Source organism: Halichoeres trimaculatus, unplaced genomic scaffold, assembly GCF_033239565.1.
Source record: "Halichoeres trimaculatus isolate MK-OKI-2021-1 unplaced genomic scaffold, fHalTri1.1 fHalTri1_scaffold_2, whole genome shotgun sequence".
NCBI classification, from domain to species: domain Eukaryota; kingdom Metazoa; phylum Chordata; class Actinopteri; order Labriformes; family Labridae; genus Halichoeres; species Halichoeres trimaculatus.
Window position 1 is genome coordinate 29,969,351 of NW_027437180.1, and position 18,490 is coordinate 29,987,840.

At 39.9% G+C, this 18,490-nt stretch overlaps 1 protein-coding gene across 1 annotated transcript in view; it reads left to right on the forward strand.

Annotated features, from left to right (window-relative positions):
* doc2g (double C2-like domains, gamma) overlaps positions 1-18,490 on the forward strand; it is a 98,396-nt gene that overhangs the window by 16,818 nt on the left and 63,088 nt on the right. The gene's annotated exons all lie outside the window — the stretch shown is intronic.

An 18,490-nucleotide genomic window follows, 5' to 3' on the forward strand; every position in this document is an offset into this window, starting at 1 on the left:
TAGACCTCAACATTGGATTAGCTGTTTTTATTACCCAGCTTCTCACCATGGCTGCATTCTAAACCTGATTCTGATTGGTTCAATTCTTTCACTCTGGTCAAATAGCAAAAGTGAAACTGGAGGTAACCTGATCACACATTTCAAATCAAACTGCACAGAAGAGTCAGGGAACATCTAGTTCACTGTTTGGGAGTTCACCTCAATATGACTGGTTTTGACACTGTTGAGTCCTCACCAGCAGAGAGAAGACAATAAGTGGGAAAAGAGTAGAGCTGAAACAATTCCTCGAATGATTCGAGGTACTTGATTACAAAAATTACTCAAGTAATTTTCTCCGCCTCAAGGAATTGTTTAATTTTAAAAAAGATCAAAGAGTGGTATTTCAAATAGAGCTGAGGCCATATTAAGAAAGTTTTCAGACCCCTCAAGCTACCTCTTATACAAAATAGCAACTAGCAACAAATCTAGCTTCTTTTCTGGAGTTTGGAGACTAATGGGTCATTCTACAAAACGGGTGCCATTTGGGTCCACAACATTTGATGAGATGTATAAGGCACAAAAAATGTGTCAGATATATTTTCAAAATTTGGAGCTACCAAAGCAAGTCCTCTTATTGTCATGCTGTATCAGAAAATTCTATTTCTTAAAGAGAAAATTTTTCATTTGAAAAGTAACTGCTCTTTAACTAAACAAAAATGTATTTTATCCGATTACTCGATTAATCAATGGGATTTTCAGTAGAATACTCGAATACTAAAATATTGGATAGCTGCAGCCCTAGAAAAGAGTAGAGTAAAGTCCATCTTATCCAGGAAAAACACATAGCAACCATTAAACAAAAAATGTCTCACTTAATTTTTTTTTTTTTTTGCCCTGAATAGTTGGGGTTAAAAGCAAAGTTGTAAACAAAGTCATTGACTCAAGAAGCTCTTCACCATGCTGTAACCATTTCATCTTGCCAGAGGTGGAAGATTAATTTGTTGACTTCAGCACTGAGACAGTAATTCATACAAGAGAACATCCACCCCAGTAATGTTAGAATGATACATGGAGTCAGATTAAATGGGCACTTATGGTCCCTTGAAACAAATAGATCAAATGTGCTTAAAAGAGGAATGGTGTGAAAATGCTTCCCGTTTTTAATCAGAGCGTCAGCTTGAATGGAGAGAAGATAGATGAAGAAAGAGGGAATAAATGACACATTATGGACCTGCAGACGGAGAGGAGGAGAAGGAGGAGGTGAAGGAGAGTTATGACTGTTTGAGAGGCACATTAATGTTCTGTCATGGACCTCTCCGGTGTTGGTTATCTGCTGCTAGCGATAAACCTTCGTTTTTGGCACTAATGCATTATAAACACATCAAGCATTCAATGTGAACTTGCTTCAACACAGGCTATACTTGTGGCCGTATGAGACCATGAGACTGTAATGAAAAGAGACATGAAGACCGGAGTCCTCTAAATTACACCCAACCGTTTAATATGCCTCTGTCACACATGCCGTATTCCCAGTTCCCACTGGACCAAACAAAACGTACCATCACAGACTTGTGATTGCCTGTCCGTGTCAATTTCATGCAATCAGCGTGCAAATGATACATGCTGATTACAACACGCTTAGTGCATGTTAAGTTGTAGTACAAGAAAAGAAGGGTAGTCCCCACATGGTTACATTTTTGGAATTCCTTGAAGAGTGTGCAGAATCAGTCGTAGCTATTTATATACAGCTGGGCACCTTATTCTCATGCAATAGTTTGTTTATAAAGATGCATGTGGGACATGTTTTATTCTTGTTTGCTCAAGCTTTAACCTCAGGAAACCAATGATTCCAGCCGGGGAGTGTCCGCTGGGGCTGGCCCGAGAGCATTAAAGGAGCATATTGCTGGTTGGAGACAGCAGTTAAGCAATTTATAGGAATACAACTTAGAAATATTATTTTGTAAGAAATTCCAAAATGTATCAACCACAGGACATTTTAATACTTTTACATTTAATTCCACATTAAAAACTGGCATTTGAAGGCAAGGTCACAGAGGGGAGACCTGATAATTCTGCCTCTGTTTCACATTGATAAACATGGATCTAACTGTCACTCCTGTGGATAAAGAGGAAGAAAATCTACATATCATGGTCCTCAGGCTTATGATGATAACACTATGGCAAGATGGAACAGGAACAGAGCAGAATCAGGAGGAACAACGGCCGTATGAGAGCTGTTGAGTTGTGGGGGAGAACCATTGGAGAACAGAGTATGTGTCCAGGTGAGTGAGTGCTGTTAGCTAGTGACATGTAGCTGAATGCTGTGTTCACATCAGCATAAAAGAGTCTGAAATCACATCCAGTAACTAAAAAAGTAGGTAAGTGCTGATCCTAAACCATTCAGTTATAAGGGATCTCGTAAAAACGTCAAATCTGAACTACGTTTATTGTGCTGCGTGTAAGAGAAAAAGAGACGTAGGTGCAAATCCTGCACCAGTGTCTTTATTCTATTCCTGATTCAGCCCAGTGCACGTTTCAATATTTGATGACAGTATAAAATAGTGCAGTATGTTCCTGATATTAAAAGTAGAATACAAGCTCACAATGAAGTCTACACACACAGGATGCATTACTTATTCCACAGTTTAATCAGCCTATTAGGGAAAGACTGGACTTGATTTAGACTTGTTTAGTTGGTATTTCTGCATCTAGTGCAAACAAAATATTTAAACATCTTAATGAATGTTCAAATTAAAGGTAATACACTTGAAGAAAAACAATAAACACGACCCAAAAAGGCCTGCCCTCACTCACACTGCCTATTATGCATATTGGATCAAAGCTGAATCAGAGAACTTCATATAACACAATCCTGCAAAAGATAGTGTATAAGAAAAGCAGTGTTACAGCAGGATTTACTTTGTGACCTTGGATTACCCTCTGGTGCATAGTGGTCACCAGAGGAGCGAAAGAACTTGACACAAGTTTTTATATTTCATGCATCAGAGGGTTAAAATGGATTTGGTGTCCGTCACAGTGAAGTTTAAAGTATGCTGTGGTTGGTAGTCTTGTCACTTTCAGTGGCAGGTGGATGCTGTAAGACACGTTATGCAAAAGTTAACCTAATCTGATTAAACAAAATAAGGTTAAGAAAATGTTAATGCACGTAAATAAGGTAAATGAGGTGTGTAAAAAATCAAGCAGACTGTTAAAAGGTAAGTTTAATCAGTGAATTGCACAGTGTGCGCACAATAAATGAAGGACAGGCTTTGAGAAAGACATAGATAAATCAAATCAGAGAAAACCAGCAAATTGAGGTTTATTGAATCCAGAGTCATTGTGGGTTTAAGCTTAGCTGCAATAATCCCAGTTCTTATAGAATTATCACTATGCAGAGTTTAGGCTTTTAGAATAAGCACAAATAATCAAAAACAATCCAAAATAACTAAAAATGGTGAGTGTTTGATTGGCTGACAAGAGTAAAAAAACTAAAATCAAATTTGCTAAAAATTTAATACAGACGATCAATTTTCAGGCAGGTGCAAGAAAGTTTTTTAAGACTGCTATTACTCAAAAGTTACCTGCATAACCTAGGTTTAATAACTATCGGCTGATTCAGACATTAAATGATGCGTTTCCAAGGTGTAAGGGTTGTTTATACCTCTTGAGAACACCATATAGCTGTTCTTTGGTTCATTGTGTTAACTTTCCATCCAGGAAGTCTGTGCTCAGGGTTTCAAATTAAGGGAAGCACCAAGCTAAGTGGCTGGAGGATTGCACACTCCTTACCTCGCTTGTTAGCTTACAGTTTGTTTGGACATACATTGATTTATTTGTGGTGGCCCCACTTAAGGTGTCAGGAATATTGACTTTTCTCAGCAGAGATGATGGCAGGACTATTTCTTTGAATTCTTATGATAATTTAAAACTAAATTCAGAAATCATAACAAACAGAAACTCACTCTAGTGTGAGGGACCTCGCCTGTTTACCATCTAATGAATTAGCCATGGATGGTGATGTTTTAGCTGACAACTTGGCAACTCTTACTGCTCTCCAGCTCTGTCCTCTTCTCCAATTATGGTCACTTATGGCTGCAGCTGGTTTGTTGAACTCGTGGCTTCAAAATGTCAGTCACAGATTGCTATGCGTTTATTATTTTTACTGTCTTTGGCTTTACTTTGAGATAAGTTTGAAATGTTTACTAAATCCTGCTGATATGCAAGCATTAACACACACACACACTCACACACACACACCCTTCCCTCACCGATGTGCAGACACACACATGAACGCACACACATCTGTTTGCCAAACACTCACAATGCCCATGTGGTTCAAGGGAGATATCTGGACTTTCTATAGTGTTTGGGCTTGCATTGTTTGCCTTAAGAATTGCTCTCATCTTCAGTGAGCACAACTCCCATCAGGGTAAACAAACACACGCCCCACCTCCTCCTGAAGTGCACACACACATACACACGCACAGTACACACGCGCCTTTCACTGCACAAGCCATTGAGCATCACTGTGCGTGTCTGCAGCTCTCCTCCCTAAGTGGCCAATTGCTGTCAATCACCAAGCCTACACAAGCAATTTTAGATCGTAATCAGGCTAATTGAAGTAATGAAATGGAGGGCCAGGTGGACCGGGGCTAAAACAAACACAACTTGCACAGCTGGTGATGAAGAGAGGGGGCTGTACTCAAGAGCTGCAAGGGTTTAGGGAGTTTAGCTGGAGCGTTAAGGGTTAAACACTAAATGGATAATCTAAATATATTTCACAAGAGCCACTGGAGTGAAGGACCCGGGGATTTATGGTACATGTCATATAAACAAGAGCAGAAAACACACACTCACACACACACACAAAGACACAAAGCAGGCAGAAATAGAAGGCACTCAAGGAGCTCATTACTCCACAAAGACTGCACCATCCTTTTTCTGCATCTGGAAGTGAATCTTTGGCTGCACAAGCAGTGCTGATTGGCTGATAGTGGACAGGGCTCTTAAAGGACATTTACATCTTATTTGGGAATATTAGGGTTAGGTTCAAGAACTAAATGTTCACTGTCAAATGAGTCTGCTCTAATGCTCTAATGTATACTTAAATATTCACTTTGATTTCTTCTTGCACGAAAACATGTTTCTCACTGCAGATACTACCTCAGTGCCCTAGGATGTGTTTTGATGTTCTTATGATTATTGCAGCCTTTTCAGCAACTGGACTAACTCTCAGATACAGCTATATATAAGCTGAGCAGGTAAACATACCTAATGTGAGACTTGTCAAAATGCTAAAAAAAAAAAAAAAGATCACAAATGAAACAAGAAAAGTACTCAGACAGCTCAGACCTCCCCTAAGAACACTGTGATTGTCACCCAACACTTAAGTCCTACTTTAATGTTATACCCCCTTTCAGCAGACTGTCTGCGACAGTTGCAGGTTTGTACGATAATTTGTTACCTGATCATGTTGAAAATTATGATGACCAATCACATATTTCATATCCCTTATCTCAATGTCCAGAATATTGCCAGGATCTGGATTGTGCTTTTACATCTGTCAGATATTATCGTGACCTTGTCTTGTATTGTTATGTAAAGCAATCCGACCATTTACCGCAGAGTTATATACACATATGGTGAAAACAGCCCTATATCACAATGACGAAGAATCTTTTAAAAATATCCTGGATCCAGACGGTGATCCGGATCACTTCCAGAATTTAATCACTTCTTTCTTATCCCATTTTAAACATTTCCTGAAAATTTCATCCAGATTCGTTTGTGAGTTTTTGAACTATGTTGTTCACATATAAACAAACAGACAAACTCTCCCAAAAACATAACCTCCTTGGCGGAGGTAATGATTTAATTTTTATGTAAGGTCCGAGCCTGGAGGAGATGCAAGAAGATCTGTCAATTTTGCATTAAAGTTGTGGTGATCTGCCAAATTGCAACATTTCAACCCTAACGTTTCAACCTCCCTGTGGGATTTTTAATGTGTCTAAAAAAAATTAACCTAAGAGGTGAAGTATACCACCCATTTTTCAGTGACTAAAATTACACTGGTACCACTGTCAGGGATCATTTGAGTGGTACAGCCCCACCCCAAGTCCTGTAAACACAAACCAATGTTCGGTATGTTATGAAATGTCTGTTAACTTAGGCTCGATCTTGCATTAAAGCTGTTTGGCATTGGCATAGAAGATTTTGCAAATTTTGCACCCAGCATACTCAGCTCTGCTGCTCATCCCAAAATTACAATTTCCTGACAAATATGGCTCCATTTAAAAGAGAAATAAACAGACTCACAAACAGTAGTCCAAGATTTATTGCCAGGAAGCATTGTTACAACTAATAGTGGACCTAAAAAATGAAACTTTTAAAACCACGAAGAAAAACAGGACTAGTTCCACTCAGACTGAATGTGAGTTCAGGTGAGGCTCTCCCTGCCTCTTGACTCTGCTCTTTTAACTTCTTTTTGTTTTCATTTTATCTTTCCATTCACCTGCTGTTCAGTTAGAGTATAATCAATCCTGGGGGGGCTGAAGCAGCTTGTGTCTGATCCACGAACAACCCATAGTAATGCAATCAGGTCTGGCACTCCATCTTATCTTCACCTACCTCAACACTTGTCCAGCACTTCCTCCAGCCCACCCTCCCTCTCACTCACACACACAGAGCACTGATTTCATGTCACAGCTCTGAAATGAAACTGTCTGCTCCAGTTGTGGGGTAGACAGGGGCGAACCAGGATGAGACATTGTTCTCATTTCCACTGACATCTTTCCTTGTCTCTGAATCTTGGACAACATCCATATTAATGCTTTGTTTCATTTTTGTCTCATTACCACTTCTTCCTGCTTGTGTTTCTGGAGGCCGGCCTGATAATTACACCAAAGCTGGTTTTAATAAGTCTGTTGCTGTGATTGCATTATAGCAACAGGGGCACAAATATTGAACCAAAATCGTGGGCTGGCCATCTGTCAACAAAATATACTCAGAATCCATAAAATGAAGTTCAGTGAAGCCGAGAAGCAGATGTCTGTCCGGGTGTGAGCGTCTTCCTGAACATGCTCTGTACAAGGTGAGCTCACAACAAATGAGTCATTTCTGATTACGCTTTGATTACAGATATGAACCATTGCAGAGGAAAACAGGCAAGCAATCTACTATGAATAATTAGCACAGAAAATAAACTTATACGAGCTTACCTTCACCAGACCCTGGAAGAAAACAAATAGAAGATTTTATCAAATGTTTATCCTTTTAATCTGATTGTTCTCTCTGCTCTCCCTGTTTGCCCAGGTTGATAAATGGGAATGAGGTGTGTCTCTGTTGTATGAAGCTGAACCTAACAGAAGGATTATATCATGCAGGGTGATTATCCAGCTAAATATGTCAGGATTAGAGATGTAGCCAGCTGCCTGTGTCCTCAAGAACAAAAAGGGCAATGATATTGTCTTACTGCAGGTATGTCGAGGAGACAGATGAGCCATATGAGCCATATGAAACACGTGTTGTAATTGAAGCTTTTTAGGTTTGAGGGATATGGACGCAGTTTATTATTAGCTCCAATGGACCATTCCTTACAGTTTCCAAAGGAAGCCCTACTAACCAGATATAGGTTTATGACTTTACAAGTTCAAGTTTATGACATGTGAAAATCAGATTGTTTTTCATATTCCATGAAAAAACATCTAAGTCTCAACCACATTCAGTATCAGTGGTATCATAATCATATTTAAAAAGCGAGAAGAGTTTTTGATCACTAATGAAACAGAATTATGTAAGTAGTCATGTAAAGGGCATGAACCCTTATGTGGGCCATAGCTATACAGTTAATCCTACATTCATGTCTACAACCACTAGAAGAGGGTAAGAGCATCATTGATAAAAAGACATCTTTATTAGTTTTTTGTTTGAATGAAACAGTCATTTACTGAGTATGTATTGGACAAAATCAGGGGTTGGTCAGAAAAGGAAGTCATGCGCTTCTAAACATTTGTCGTGATACATGGAGGCAAAAGAAATTTAACATTTTCAGGCCACACTAAGATCAGAGAAGGAATCTCAAGAGGAATCTTGTGTCTCTTCCAAGCAGCAATCTTTGGTCTAAGAATATGAGACAACGCAGAAGTGCTAAAATCTTCTGTTTCTTGAGTGTCCACTTAAGGCTGGCTCCGGAAGTACCAGGAGTCACATGCACACCAGGCAGAAAAAGCCGAAATTAACCTATTTACAGCGTGGTTCAAAAAAAGTCTCCTGTCTGAATCGCTGATCTTACTATCAGCACACACTGTATCGGGGCTGAATTTTTTTTTCTAACTTGGCAGTTCAGAGGATATTTAGAACCCAAGCTCGCCCAATCAGAGGCACGGCTCAGGGTCACTATCTGCCTACCTACCAATATGGCCGCGATAGCCATTGTGCTTCATTTTCCGTTTCAAACCAGAGGGGTGGAGCCTACGTCCACGTTTTATACAGTCTATGGATCTAACTTTGTAAGTCCTTGTACCATTACAGGTACCTGGCTTTAGTGCCAGTCGATAACAGAATTGATCTGATCTCATACCAGAATTAATTTTACTTTCTTTATACTTTAATATGAGGATAGCACTGTGAATCATTGTTGGCAACTTTGGGCTTTTCTAAATCTGCAAACAAAATTGGAATAAACTAAAATTCAAACTGACTATATTATTATTTTGTTGGATTGTAAATGTGAAAATATGTGGTGAGTAAATCTCCAATACTAACAGGAATAAAGGTTTAAATTTAAAACTCAGCAGAGGATAAATGAGGAATTGAACCTTCCTAAAGTGTTGCTGTTTGAGTTGTTGGCAAAACAAGCTTGAAATACCATCAAACTGCTCGGTGGCCCAGTTTAGGTCTGCCAAGCAAAAATGCACAGATCAACCGACGCTGATGAACACAGGGGAGCATAGAACTGAGATGAATGGATTTGTCACATGGATCAGCCCATGGTCGCCACTATTTAATCTAACATTTCAAGTCTGTATTGATACCAGATACCAGGATCAGGTCCGCACCCCTACTTGTGAATCCTTACACTTTCAGTCTCTTTAAAACAAAGAGTTTAATAATCTGTTGTTTGGATTGCCTTACATTATGTTTTTGCTCTGTGTTCTAGCACACCTTATAAGGATGATCCTTTTTAATAAAAACGAGCAAATACCATTCCTAATTTTTCTAATATATCTGTTCATCACAGCCTCAGGAATAACATTTCCAATAAGCCCCAGACCTTTGCAGATAAAATGTCATGGCTTAACCAGGGACATCAGTGTGTGGACAAGTCAGGGGTTAGTTCAGAGATACAGCACAGAAGGAGGTCTGTTTTTCTTAGTTCTTTCTTTACAGCAAAGATGACTCCAAAAATTAAATTTACTCTTCATGTGTGAGTTTGATGATAAAGAGAAAGTGATTTTCCTCCCAAGTTAACTCTCCTAAATTTTCAAACTCTGCTTTTGTCGAAGGATACTTAAAGAAAACTGAGGGGCCAATCCTCATTTTTCACATTGATAAATAAAAAAGGTTTTAAGGGGACATAGGGCAGCTCACAGAAAGTAAGGCAGCTGAGGCTACCCTCATAAATAATGTCCTTATGATAAAGATAACAGTGTCAGGGCGTGAGGAAAAACAGCTCAGCCTCTGAACTCCAAAAATGTTTTGGGTCTATTCAGGGAAACTGAAGAATATAATGCAGATGGAAATGGAAAGCAAAGTGTACTATTGTGCTTTTGACATTGAGAAACCTGCACTTCATGTTAAGTACTGTTCCTTTCTTCCACTTTTTACGTCATCAGATGTTTAATAGATTTTAATTGAGGTTCCAGAGTGAACAGATAAGGACTGTATACTGTATATATGACTCAAAGAGCATAATTTAACCCTCTAAACAGGGATCATGAAGGGAGAATTATAGGTTCAAGAGGTTAATTAACTAATGACTGAAAAATGGCACCCATTTAAGTCTGCAAACTGGCTTATGACAGATCTAATGTTGAGAGTACTGACACGTTCCCATTTGAACTGCAGAGGCTTTGTCAGGCTCTCTCAGTGTGAGGCAGATAAGTGCTTAATGTGTCTGTGTGCGCAATACATACAGCACACTACCTGACACTCCTGTCTTTGTACTCTTGATCCTTTCATCACAGAACATTTCCTCCACTCTTTACAGTTTGACCGCAGTGTGTGTGTGTGTAGAGATTTCACGTCCCTCGAGGCTCTTTTTATTGACCACCTTACCGCTCATCGACAAACATACATGCTACTCTTTCTGGAAGGACACCTCAAGTTTAACCCGGTAGTAAGGTCAGGATTGTTGTTTTATCTCATTCTTTTTTCTTTGTATAAAAGTAACATAAACAACACATCTCCGGTCCCTCTGGCCATCAAAGAGGTGTAACTGTCCATACAAATTCTGGTGTTGGTCTCCATGGCATTTTGCTCTGCTCTGCTCTGCTCTGCAGTGGTCGGTGTTTGAACTTTGTCTCACTTCAATAGACAAACCAGCTGTGTGACCTGTGACTCTTTTAAATGTCACTCTTTGCTTTGAAATGTGAAAAAAATGCAAAATCTATAAATCTTCCCTGTCTTTTGGTTATAGTGAAGATATCTGATTTAGGGACTCCTTTTAAACAGAGTGCTGATGCAACTCTATTTTAAATACATAGGTGGGTGATGGTCCAGCAAGTAGAGCAAAAAACTTTGTTGTGCTGATGAGAAAACAAAAACTGCAGGTAGGGCACAATGTAATTTTTATGCCTTTTCCCATGTTTCTCTTTCCCTCCATCTCTCCTTCTGTTCTCTGCCCAGTGAGGTGCAGCTGCGGCAGGAAACTGTTGAGGAACCTATTCCCCCGTGCGATCAAACCCTCGCCACGCTCAAATATGCTTAGTGCATCTACCCGAATCCCTTATTTAGCGCTTTGGCTGTCTTTTTATTTTTTTTTACCTTCTGAAGAGGTGGCAACTTACTTCACCCCTTACCTTCACAAAAAAAGACAAGAGAGTGCAATAATGTCACATTTCATGCACCAGTCAGCTCCCAATAGAGTGCAGGGCTTTGAATTGTTTCCTTAAGTGGATATCAACTTCAGTATTTTGCATGGCAGGGGTTGGCTGAGAGCAGCGAGGCGTTTTTTTAGCAGCATGATGCTGAAGTTCACAGCCATGTGCAATACTGACGCAGTGATACATTAGACATTTCACCATCCCTGACCCCATACTCACTCTGCAGGTTTCTGTGGTTTGTTTCATTTTACGTAGTCATCTCCTCTCTCTTTCAGATTTCCTCACTTCCTGCCTGCCTTGTGTGTTTGCCCCCTATGTTTTTTTCCCGTGCCACTGATCAGTTTCATGAGTCCCTCACCACCTTTTCTCCCTGGTGTATTGAGTGTATTGAGTCCTTGTGCTCCCCTTGTCCATTGTCACTTTGTCTTGGCTCTTTGTGCTTGGTTCAGCGTTCATGTCTTCCACTGAATTCTGAAGTTATTTAAACTTTGGGAGAGGGTTTTGTGTTTTATGCTTTACTTTTGTCAAGTGTTTTAGATACTCTTGCCATTGCCCTGTCTTCCAGTACACTTTCCTACAACATGTAACACGAGTCATTATGTGTTACATTCTTGTATCAAAAAGCGAGCTAATGTACCATTTAGGTACTTTATCAAGTGCCTTTTCCCTTTCCATATTAAACAACATAACCTTTAATACAGCAACTTTACTTTTTGAGAAAATTGAGACTTTGTTGACGTTCTATCTGTAGGAAATAAAGGGACTTCTCCCTAATAACCAAAGCATAAGGAGGAAACAAACTCTCACTTAGTGATGGGGCAGTTGTGATTCGAACTATTATACCGGGTTCATGAAACCAATTATTCACAATTTCTATCAAGTAATCCAGTTTGTGTTCAAGCTTTAAAGAAAGAATGGCTTATTGCATTGCATTATGTCTAGAAATCCAGTTTTGATGACTAATGTGCTCTTACCTTGAAAAGATTCAGTTGTACTTTTAAAGATTTCAGAGAAGTAACCTTACATGGATCATCTAAGATGCTTAAAGGGGACATATCATGCTGATCCCTGATTTAATACTTACATATAATGTAATAAATTTGAAAACAAGACCTTTCACCCCCTGAATTTTCAAAAAATGAGATATTGTATTTTTTCTGATATCCTAGAACGAGATTTGATGCCTCTGAAAAAAGGTCATTGACATTTGGCCGCGAGATTTTGACCTTCGTGACGACACGAGAATCCTTTCATTTTATTGGAGTAATGTGATAAAGCAGCTCCTCCTCTGTGATGTCAGTTAGTCACACAACCACCACCAAGGGATTCACCCACCAAGAGCAGAGTAACTTTACATGGTGAATTAGCAGTTAAAACACTGTAGTTTTAGCAGATGTCGTAATACTTGTGAGACTGTGATATTTGCATGCTTGTTCTGACATGCACTGTGAACCACAATAATGCTGTGGTAATAACATAGTGACAAACTGACGGTAGAGGCGATCTTTAGACTACGCTTTCAGCATGATGGATAAAACGGACAGAGAAAAGTGAAGGAGCAGGATGGAGCCCTGTTATAGAAATAGTTTGTTGGTGAAGTCTGCCTATATTTTCACGTATAAACTATACATGTTACAGTACCGGTTTGACTCACCACACTGAAGCGTCCTGAAATGATCTGTGTCGAGGTGGATTTTCTTCCTCCTGAGCTGCAGAACCGTCCGGGTCTGACTTCAGGGTCCAATACAAAAGGACGTATTCCACACTCTGCCATTTTATTAGTGCTATCAATGCCTTATGGTGAAATTTTGGCAAACAGCAAACTCGCTCAGTCGGTATGGCGATTTTGTAAATACTGCCATGCTACAAAAACTACCCCCTGGCTCTACCCCCTCCGCCCCTCTGATAGAACCAACCAATCAGAGCACAAAGGGCTGTGACGTTGCGAGGTTACTGGACGTCATTCTCAAAACGGAACGTTTCAACGAGATCTTCAGAATGGCTTAAAATGAGGATATTGAGAACGCTATTGTGGGGCAATGAAGGAACTAAATGACATCCTAGTCTAGCATAGTGAAAAGGAGAAAGAAGCATGATATGTCCCCTTTAAATGATCATTGAGTTACCCAAGTACTGTATTTGGGTGTAGAAACACGTGTGGTGCAGCATCAAACAGGAAAGCTTGATCTACTACAAATGAGAGATGCTGTAGAACAAGAGATGTCAAGGTCAACACCCGCTTTTTCAAAAGAGAACCAATATTCATTTTTGTCACAGTGAATTGCATTTACCTTTGTGTCTATTTTTTGAGTAAACAATTACACCCCAAGTTCAAACATAAATATCACAACTGAAGAATATATTGTTTGTACTGTTTGTCTGTTACAAATGCAGCATCCAGTAAGCTGAAGTCACACAGCATTTCAGGCTAAATGACCTGTAACATGATTCGTCACAACTTCTTGTTGTGAAATGCAAAATGAAAGCTTGCCAATTTCTTGTCTTCTGTGATTTATCTACAACAAAAGCCTGTCTTATTCCACATTAATTTACCTGAGGCACCTCTCTGTTGTTCTGCTGCTATCAGCAGCCTCGTCTTATTAGCAGCTACACCTGCAGCCCTCAACAGGTTGTTGTGAGTTGTGTGAGTTGACAGGTAGAAGGAGACAGTTCAGCTTCTGTCTGTCACGAAGCCAGTCATGCAGTTGGAATGTACTTTGAATATTAATTAAAATATTTGATGATACAAAGGTTTACAAACCTATGACACACCAGGGTTTTATGAAGTTTATCAGGAGTTGTGTTACTCTGACGTCTCCTGTGATTCTTTTTATGCAACGATCAAAGTCATTGACAGAGGGCTGAAAGAAATGTGGTCAGAGCACAGGGTAGGTTCCCTTAACTGGCAGAAAACAGACTTAAAGTCCCATGTTATAAAAGTACAGTTTCTGGTTACACTGGGGAAGAATTTGAAAAAGAAAATTCAGTTGAGTTTAATTTTTATGTGAATTAAAATTAAAATTGGCTTGCTGATTCCAAAACTGCAGTCAGTTTTTTTCTAGCACATCAAATTTTTTCTCCACAGCTTACCCATCCACTGATAAGCTGTAGTAAGACTAGGGATGGGTACCCAATTAGGTACTTATAGGTACCGGCCAAATTCTATCGAGTACAGATTCACGTAAAATCAAACGGTACCATTTTTAGGTACCTAAACACATCCTTTTGACGGTGAGGGGGTGGAAAAGTAGGCAATTTTCCATGTTAGACATGAACACAGCATTTCAAGGTTCTATATCCAAGAATTAATATGTTAAATTGAAAAACTTTGAGATTTTATTAGTGAACATATTGCCGTGCCGTATCGCTTCAAATGTGAAAGGTACCCATCCCTAAGTAAGACTTGGCAGCTCATTACGATAGGTCTCATCTACAGCTACATGGCAACTTTTTGTGAAGTCGCAATTGAGACAGTGCGGTGAGAGGTGTGTGCAGCTCCCAATAGATCAGTACAATCAACATCTGCAAACAGAAAGCTAGCATAGTAGGAGTGAAGAGGATTTATGCTGTCTTTTCTCTTAACCCATTTAACCAGGGGCATGACGTTGTAAGATTTATTTTGTTTTGTGTTTTTTTTTTAGTTTTCAAAGCTTTTAACTATTCCATTAGTGTTTTATTTACACAGGTATTTATTTCCCTTCTTCCAGATAATGTCTGCTCCTGTAGCTCCTTGAGTAGCCATATCCTTTGTAGAAACATGTTAAATGAACATTGCAGTTATGCCTGTTTCTTTCATATTTCATTGTATTTTCATATATATAGTATTTTTCATACTTTAAAGTGATACTCCGGAATGGAACAAGTTGGGTCCTATCGCAAGGTTTAGGGCAGAAATTACCCCTACAGCAGTGTTTTTGTGCAGCAGAAGCCCAGGGTGCACGCAGCAAACACCCCCTCCCTGCTCCTCTGCCGGTTTCCTCTGCACTCAGATGGGGCCATATTTTACTTGACCAAAAACACAAATAAACTGACTCCCACCGGAAAAAATCTGATATCGGTCTGCATTCACACTTTATTTAGAGAATTTTCAGCGCGTTACTTTCATACAAAAATACCACTAGATAAGGCTCTAGTTCTCATCGTGAGGCGCTACCTCTGCTGCAGAGCCACAGCTGGCTACGAGGCGCTCGCCGCTTAGTGTATCAGTCCGCGCGCATGCGGCGTGGCAGATATTAACAAACGCAGGTAGTCTGCCAGGACGAAGAGACACGATGAGAACTAGAGCCTTATTTAGCGGTGTTTTTGTGTGAAAGTAACGCGCTAAAAATTCTCTATATAAAGCGTAATGGAGACAGATATCAGATTTTTTTGTTGGGAGTCCGTTTATTTGTGTTTTTGGTCAAGTAAAATATGGCCTCGTCTGAGTGCATAGGAAACAGGCAGAGGAGCAGGGAGGGGGTGTTTGCTGCGTGCGCCCTGGGCTTCTGCTGCACAAAAACACTGCTGTAGGGGTAATTTCTGCCCTAAACCTTGTGACAGGACCCAACTTGTTCCATCCCAGAGTATCACTTTAAAGTAAATGCAATAGTTCAAAAACTTGATTTGATAGAGAAAAAACTGAGATCAGTTTTGGATTCCGCACCAAAAAGTTAGTCAAAAACAAAAAAACCAAAAAACACAAACAGCTGTCAGACCTAACTCAACAAAAACCTTGTTCCTTGTGTTATCGATTGTAATGAACACACTTCATTTACCTGTGATCATTTCCTTTTATTTGTATCAATCTTGTTTGTGCCTCTGACCTGAAGAGACAGTTTTTGCCACTTAATCATCATCGTCTCATATTTAACTTTTATGCCCGTTTCATTGTATGGGTTTGATTAAAGACACCTATAGCAATTTTACATTACCCACATCAAATAAAGTCTGTGGTTGATACTTCAGGCTAATGCATTTCTTTGATAATGGATGGATGGTTGGAGTTCACACTCATGAGTCAGTTCCAACACTTCATCCAGTGCTCATATGGAGTTAACGGGCTTCACAAACTGTAATTGTAATGGAGCCTGCAGCGACTGGAGGTGAAGAGGAATGGTGTGAACTCTCATCCATCCATCTATTGACTCTGCTCTGAAGATAATCTATACTAAAGCATCCAGTCCCAGGTTTAGTGATAAGCACCAAGATAATATTGTGCATTTACATCCTCTGGTGGTTTGTATTGGATGGCATTAATAAAGAAACACTTCATTATGTTTACCAACCTGAACAGAGTCACCTGTAGCAGCCACACTGCCCTATCAATCCAAGTGTCAGCATCATTTTCACACTGCTCCACAGTGATCTGATGTCCCCAGGAAGCTGAAGAGAGGAGATGGATGAGCTCAGTCTTGTCATGAGTTTTTCCATGAACCTCACCCTGGGTGTCAGATGCATCATATCCGGTCATATCCCCAGATTATGGTTCTCAGTATGCTGCTCGGATGTGGTCATGCTTTCAACTTAATCCTTTAGACAGTCACTTTTGTTTGATCATCTGACAAAGGTGGTGCTGAAGGGGTGTACCCCCACCCCCCCACCTCAGGCTTCATTCCATGCGGGCACAGGCTATGAGGGGTCCCATGGTTAATGATGCGTTCAGTTATTGGTGACTGATAATGTCATATCAGGAACTAATTGCCTGCACTGTTGCCTCATTAAGCACAGCATGACGTCCTGCCACGGGGCACTGGATGCACACCTCGCTTCAATCACTGCTCCTTCAGTACATCCTCTGTTTTTACTCCTTCATTTCTGGTTGGCTGATCCTCCCCCTGTCATGTTCTGCTGCTGTTTTTCATAAATATATAAAGGGAGAATTTGAGGTTTACGCATTTCACTTCTGACTGGTGGAATTTTAATGACATCTTCACACAGTCCATTTCTTTCCTTATTTATCCTTGCAATTTGTCACTTTCTTGGGGAACTACTCGCCATTGTATTTATCTGTTCTTGTTTAGGAACCGTATTCATTTTTCACATGCTGTTGCAATCAATGGGTGTGTTTCTGCTCTTTAAACATTTGCGTTTCTCTTTCATGTCATCTTCCTCTCCCTGTCTTACTCTGCAGTAACCTTCACACCCCTGATCTGGAGCAGTTGGCTCGTCTCCCTCGTTCCCACTCCATCCATTCACCCCTCCGTTTCGCACATGCCCACTGCCCTGCCTCTGGGCCACACTTTCTCTCCACTCCCCCTCCTCCTTGCTTCCCCTCAACCTCTCTCCCTCTATTTATTTATGAGAAAATGCTGATGGGGCAAACCCATGTATAGAAAGATTTTTTTCTTGTTATTCAGGTTGTGAGGAGAAATTGAGATTAAAAAAAAAATGAGATGGCCAGAAGAGTGAGAGGATACATCCAATTAATCATGGAGCTGTCATTTGTCCTACAAAGGGAAACCATTCATCAAAAGAAACAAAGAATAAGGGGAGGATAAAGGGGTGAACAAACGAAAGAGAGAAGAGAGGGGAAAAGAGTATGTATCACATGATGTATGCGGTATCTAATTGGGTCAATGGCAAATGGTGTTACTCTGTTAGTACTGAGCTTTGCCATGGAGTTGAAGAAGCAAGCTGGTCGGAGATCAGAATCAGAAGAAGAGTGATTCAATCTCAAACCCTCAAATTCAATTGCATGTTTCCAACACAAGATGTAGTCCTGCAAGGCAGACAGGAAGGATGCTGAACAGTTTTTTTCCCATCGTACAGTCACTTCATGGTTACTTCTCATTATACGCCGCTTGACATTAAACATGCCTTGATAGCTTCATGTTCTTAATTTTACAGAACCATAGGGTTCAGAGGATACCCCTGCATGCGCTGCAACTTTACCTGAATGCTGACAGCGGTGTGTTTTAATGATTTCATTTACTTTCTTGTGCCTCACAAAAGGTGCTGCATACAAAACGTGTACTGTAAGAGAAAACGACGAGAGAGAAAACTGCAAACCTAAGCAGAGAGCGCATGAAAAGAACCTGACAAGAAACATTCTCTCACTGTTGGAAATCTGGTTCTCTGCTTGTGAAAATTATATGATCCTCTGGGTGGCACAAACAAAAACCTAACTGTTGTAAGGTAACCATCATTCACCTTTTATAAAGGCTGTTTTATTTTTCTTATTGGGGAAAGGAGATGTCGGTCGAGATACCGGAAAAGGAACTGGTTCTGAATCCATGACGAGGGAGCAGCTTGGTGCTCAAAACAACAGTTATTTATCAGTAACATGACTAACCTGATCGAATAGAATAGAAATAGAATAGAAAATACTTTATCTATCCCTTAGGGGAAATTCAGGAGTCACAGCAGCATTTAAGAAAACAAAAGTAAGAAAGAGTATATATATATATAATTTTATTTAATTTTTAATTTATTTTAGAAGACCAACAAGCCTGAACTAGTGATGCTTCATTTTAGACAGTTTGAAAGATTTC